Source organism: Arachis hypogaea, chromosome 2 (genome assembly GCF_003086295.3).
Source record: "Arachis hypogaea cultivar Tifrunner chromosome 2, arahy.Tifrunner.gnm2.J5K5, whole genome shotgun sequence".
NCBI lineage: Eukaryota > Viridiplantae > Streptophyta > Magnoliopsida > Fabales > Fabaceae > Arachis > Arachis hypogaea.
Genome location: NC_092037.1, coordinates 42583968 through 42590502, shown reverse-complemented (window position 1 = coordinate 42590502; position 6535 = coordinate 42583968). Strand labels below are relative to the sequence as shown.

General features: G+C 37.0%; 1 non-coding gene across 1 annotated transcript; it reads left to right on the top strand.

The window, feature by feature from the left end:
* The first annotated feature begins 285 nt into the window (after positions 1 to 285).
* Positions 286 to 357, top strand: TRNAQ-UUG (transfer RNA glutamine (anticodon UUG)). Its single transcript has one exon. It is a non-coding gene; the product is annotated as a tRNA-Gln (tRNA).
* The last annotated feature ends 6178 nt before the right edge of the window (positions 358 to 6535 follow it).

Sequence of the window (6535 nt, the reverse complement as noted above, 5' to 3'; positions counted from 1 at the left end):
TCGACCCAAATTAATCATATTCAACATAATATAATTTAGATATATGTGATTCAATCTAGAAAAAAAAAATGTAGATTATCAAGCTAAAAAAGACAAACTTGCATAGTACATATTAACACCTTAAGACCAATCGTACTTTATTTTGTACCATACAAATAATTTGCTATGGAATGTTTTCTATTTTGGCTTTTTAATTGCTTGTTTGGCAGGAAAGTGAAATGATCATGACATAAATACGTTTATAGATAAAATAAATTTGATTAGTCTGCCATTTAATAATGTCTTGGTTCTATGGTGTAGTGGTTAGCACTTTGGACTTTGAATCCAGCGACCTGGGTTGGACTCCCGGTAGGACCTTTTTAATCCAAAAATAAAAAATTTATTTTCCTTTATGATTATTTGTTTGGCTCAAAAAAATAATATTTTCCTAAGGGACAATACCATTTTTCTTTTTTTAATTGTTAATACTTTATGCTAATTTCTTGTATAATGTTTTATACCTAATTCTGTAGCTCAAAATTCTTAAAGGACAATACCATTTTTCTTTTTTTAATTTTATAATGATTTATATTAATTTCTTGTATATTATTCATTTAAATTTTAAACCGAAAATGATTAGTTAAGAATAAATATATACTACTTTAATTGAGCATATGTTAGTGTTTCATTCAAAAGAAAAAAAAAAGATCAAACATGTGTTGGTGTTAAAAGTGCAAAGATTAGATAATAAATGTTATTCCTTGATACGACCCAATGCATTTGTCAGTGTTGTGGTTTATATAATCTGTGTCAGCCAACAATCTCGACTTCTCCGAATTCTTTTATTGTGTTTTTTGAATGGCTGTCTTGAAATCTGAAGTTAAGTGTAGATGTACCATGACGACTCCTTCTGATGTTTCCTTCATTCCTAGCCTCAAATTTGCAAAGGTTGAAATTAACTCGTCTTTTTTATCATCATCTAAGAAATACTCAAACTCTTACGACTCAAAGTGATCGCAATGACATTCGCCTTTCCCGAATGATAACCCAGTTTGAAATCGTAATCTTTCAAAAATTCCATCCATCGCTGCTGTCTCATGTTAAGGACCTTCTTTTCAAATATGTACTTCAAACTTTTATGATCAAAGAAAACTTCCAACTGAGCCCCATATAAATAATGTCTCCATATCTTGAATGCAAACACCACTGCTGCCATTTCAAGATAATGAGTAGGATAATTCTTCACATGAAGTCTCAACTGCTGTGATGCATATGCTACCACATTCTTGTGTTGCATCAGCACGCACCCCAATGCTTTCAAAGAAGCGTCACAGTATACCTCAAAAGGTTTCCGGGAATTTAATAGTGTCAATACTAGTGCAATTGTTAGTTTCCTCTTCAGTGTTTCAAACCTTCTTTCACACTCTTCTATCTATTTGAACGGTACTTCTTATCGAGTGAGGCGGGTGAGTGGTAGGACCATTTGAAAAAACCCCTTTATGAATCGTCAATAATAACCAGGCAAACCTAGAAAACTTTAAACTTTCGTGACTGTCTTAGGCTTTTTCCACTGAACGACTGCTTCGATCTTTGAGGGATCTACTACTATTCCTTCTCGAGAAATCGTGTGTCCTAAGAATGCCACTTTATTTGTTCAAATTTCACACTTCGACAACTTTGCATACATCTTCCGTTATCTCAGTATAAGCAACACCATCCTCAAATGCTCTTCATGTTCTTCCTTAGTCTTGGAATAAACGAGGATATCATCTATGAATACTACCACGAATTGTTCTAGGTATGGTCGAAAAATGAGATTCATATAGTCTATGAATATCGTTGGAGCATTAGTTAGTCCAAATGTCATAACCGTATACTAATAATGACCGTATCGCATTCTGGTGCGCCAATTTGTGACTTGCACAACTGAACTGGCAAGTGCACCAGGTCGTCCAAGTAATACCTCAGGTAAGTGAGGATCGAATCCCATGAGGATTGCCGGATTGAGCAAGCTATGGCTATCTTGTAAATCTTAGTCAGGCGATAGAAAGATAGTTGTTTGTTGTAGGCGCATATACAAGCAATAATAATAAAACGTAGAACAGTAATGAGAGATTAGTTAAGGCCTCGGAGATGCTTTTTCTTCGGGATTAACATGTCATATTAACTACTCCAACGATGAATGATTCCTTCAATGGCAAGGCTGTAAGTGATTAAGCAATTGGTCGTGGTCATTAATCTCATCAGGTCCAAATCAAACACCTGCTCAGTCTAGATCAATCTGGGAGAAAGTGAAGCTCACGCAATTCAATTTCTGATGATCTTACTCAAAATGTCACAGACAATGTCGGATCTTCGAAATCGGAGAATGACGTTCTATGATTCTAGCCCTTAGAGTCACAAGAACCTCAATTACCCCTGACTAATGAGATTTCATGTCATATATCCCAATTAGTCCAAGTAACTTATTGGAACCCATGATGCACTCTCAAGCTATAGCTCAATACTATCCGGGTCATGACTCGTACAGAACTCATGTAGAATAGGGGGGTCTTACTTTCGTTCCACCCCAAATTCATAAAGATGAAGAGCGACAATACATCATAGAATAGAATCAAACATATATTGAAGTAGAAAAGTTATTGTATTAATCCATAGGAATCAGCAGAGCTCCTAACCTTAACCTAGGAATTTTAGTTGCTCATAATGTATAGAAATAATGTGTATGTGCTTCTCCCTTCTTGAGAGGCATATTCGTCAGGAGGAAGGAAGTCCCTTATTTATAATAAAAACTCTAAAACTAAACCTAAAAGATATTGTTTTAATTAAAAATTACAAAAAAGGAAATAAAATAAGCTAAGAAGTGTTAAAATCTACTTTGGAGCCTATTTGGTGAGTGTTTGGGCTGCTGTCTGGCATTCAAATCAAGTTCTGGGTGTTTCCTACTCGGCTACTCCCTAGCTGGCGTTGAATGCCAGTTTGGGCGTTCAACTTGGGAGGTTGGTCCTATTTGGGCGTTGAACGCCAGAAAGGGAGTAAGTTGGGCGTTCAATGCCCGTTTTGGACAGTTCTTTCCAAAAAAAGTATAGACTATATATTGCTGAAAACCCTTGGTAGTTAGCTTTCCAACGCCATTGAGAGCGTGTCAATTGGAACTCTGTAACTCCAAAAATTCTCGTTTGAATGCATGGAGGTCAAGATTTGAAAACATCTGCTATCCTTTTTTTGCCTCTGAATTAGACTTTGCCAAATTCACCCAAAAATCATGTAAAATCATACAAAAACTCAAAGTATCATCCAAAAAGTAAATTTTTCACAAAAACCTACTAAAACATAATAAAACTTAACAAAATATACTAGAAACACTAAAAAAATAGTGCCAAAAAGTGTATAAAATATCCTCTCATCACGTTCTAAACGCCGTCTTTGGTATATTCGATTCCTTTACCCGAATCTTATGATAACCCGGTCACAAATCAATTTTTGAAAATACTACCACACCTTTCAGCTGATCCATTAGATCGTCTATCCGAGGAAGTGGATACTTCTTCTTAATTGTAACCTTTTTCAGCTATCGGTAATCTATGCATAGTCTCATTCTTCCATCTTTTTTCTTTACTAGTAACACTTGGGCTCCCTAAGGTGACACACTCGGATGAAGAAAAACCATTCTCTAATAGTTCTTCTAATTGTTTCTTCAGTGCTACCAGTTCCAATGGAGACATCTGGCAGGGTGCTACCGAAATCGGTCCAACTCCAATTACCAAGTCGATGCCAAACTCAATCTCTCTTTGAGAAGAAAACTCAGGTATGTCTTCCAAAAACTGGTCCGTAAAATTATAACTCGCACAACTGAACCGGAAAGTGCACTGGGTCGTCCAAGAAATACCTCAGGAGTTAAATGCCCAAACTGGCATGAAAGCTGGCGTTTAACTCCAGAAAAAGTCTCTACACATGAAAGCTTCAATGCTCAGCCCAAGCACACACTAAGTGGACCCAGAAGTGGATTTTTACGTCATTTACTCATTTCTGTATACCCTAGGTTACTAGCTTACTATTAATAGGATCTTTTGACATTGTATCTGTACCTCATGACACTTTACACGTCTCTTTGTGTACCTTCCACGGCATGAGTCTCTAAACCCCATGGTTGGGGGTGAGGAGCTCTGCTGTGTCTTGATGGATTAATGCAATTACTACTGTTTTCCATTCAATCATGCTTGCTTCCATTCTAAGATATCACTTGTTCTTAAATCGGATGAATGTGATGATCCGTGACACTCATCATCATTCTCAACTATGAACGTGTGCCTGACAACCACCTCCGTTCTACCTTAGATTAAGTAGATATCTCTTGGATTCTTTAATCGGAGTCTTCGTGGTATAAGCTAGAACTGATGGCGGCATTCAAGAGAATCCGGAAGGTCTAAACCTTGTCTGTGGTATTCTGAGTAGGATTCAATGATTGAATGACTGTGACGAGCTTCAAACGCCTGAAGGCGGGGCGTTAGTAACAGACGCCAAAGAATCACTGGATTCTATTCCGGCCTGATTGAGAACCGACAGATGGATAGCCGTGCCGTGACAGGGTGCGTTGAACATTTCCACTGAGAGGATGGGAGGTAGCCACTGACAACGGTGAAACCCTTGCATATAGCTTGCCATGGAAGGAGCCTTGCGTGCTTGAAGAAGAAGACAGTAGGAAAGCAGAGATTCAGAAGATGGAGCATCTCCAAAACCTCACCTGTTCTCCATTACTGCAAAACAAGTACTTATTTCATGTTCTTTTACTTTTCACAATCAACCCTGATAATTATTGATATCCTGACTAAGATTTACAAGATAACCATAGCTTGCTTCAAGCCGACAATCTCCGTGGGATCGACCCTTACTCACGTAAGGTATTACATGGACGACCCAGTGCACTTGCTGGTTAGTTGTGCGGAATTGCAAAAGTGTGATTGCAATTTCGTGCACCAAGTTTTTGGCGCCGTTGCCGGGGATTGTTCGAGTTTGGACAACTGACGGCTTATCTTGTTGCTTAGATTAGGACTGTTTTATTTTTGTTGGTTTAGAGTCTTTTAGTTGAGTCTAGTTTCATATTTTAAGTTTGGTGTCAATTGCATGCTTTTATTTTTCTTTTAATTTTCGAATTTGCATGTCTTTAGTCCCTTTTTGATCCTTAAAAATTCTAAGTTTGGTGTCCTTCTTATGTTTTTCCTTTAAAATTTTCGAAAATTAGTGTTTGATTTTCTAAAAATTTTAAGTTTGGTGTCATTTTGTTGTTTTTCTCTTTCTTCATTTCAAAAATCAAATCTTTTTCATAAAAATTTTTCAATCATATCTTTCTAATTGCTAATCTCAAAATCTTTTTAATTAACTAATTGATTCAGTTTTCAATTTGATTTGATCTTATTTTCTTTTAATTTTCGAATTTTTTTCTATTTTTTTATTTTATTTCCTTTTGTTTTTATTTTATTTTTCGGTTAATTCAAAAAAAAATTATCTACTTGCAATCCATATCATTTCCCTTTGTCCATCATGGATCTAAGTGGGATTGAACAGTCCAGAAGGACTCTGGGGTCTTATGCTAACCCCATTATAGCTGCATATGGGAGTAGCATCTGTACACCTCCCATCAAAGCAAGCATCTTTGAGCTAAATCCTCAACTCATTATCATAGTGCAGCAAAATTGCCAGTATTTCGGTCTTCCACAGGAAGAGCCTATTGAGTTTCTGGCACAGTTCTTACAAATTGCTGACACAGTACATGATAATGAGGTGGATCAGGATGTCTACAGACTATTACTGTTTCCATTTGCTGTAAAAGATCAAGCTAAGAGATGGTTGAATAACCAACCTACAGCAAGCATAAAGACATGGAAACAGTTATCAGACAAATTCCTGAATCACTTTTACCCTCCAAAGAGGATGACACAGCTAAGGCTGGACATCCAAGGCTTTAAACAAGAGGATAACGAATCCCTTTATAATGCCTAGGAGAGGTATAGAGGTATGCTAAGAAAATGCCCCTCTAAAATGTTTTCAGAGTGGGTACAGTTAGACATCTTCTACTATGGGCTTACAGAAAAAGCTCAGATGTCTTTAGACCACTCAGCTGGTGGATCTATACACATGAGGAAGACAATTGAAGAGGCTCAAGAGCTTATAGACACTGTTGCTAGAAACCAATATTTGTACTCTAGCAATGAGTTTTCTCCAAAAGAGGAAGTCATGGCAGTAGCCACTGATCCTAATCCTCAAGAACAGATGATTGAGCTTAATCAACAATTGCTCCTGATGACAGAACAGTTAGCAGAATTTAAAGAGATGCTCCATGAAACTAAAGTTGCTAACAAGAACATAGAACTGCAGTTGAATCAAGCAAAACAGCAGATATCTAAACAGATAACAGAAGAATGTCAAGCAGTTCAACTGAGGAGTGGGAAGACATTGAATAACACTGCTCAAAGTAGCAAAAAGCCAAACAAGGAACAATTGACAGAGGATAACCAAACCACTGTTCAAAATCCCTCTGAGGACAGTAAGAGCCCAG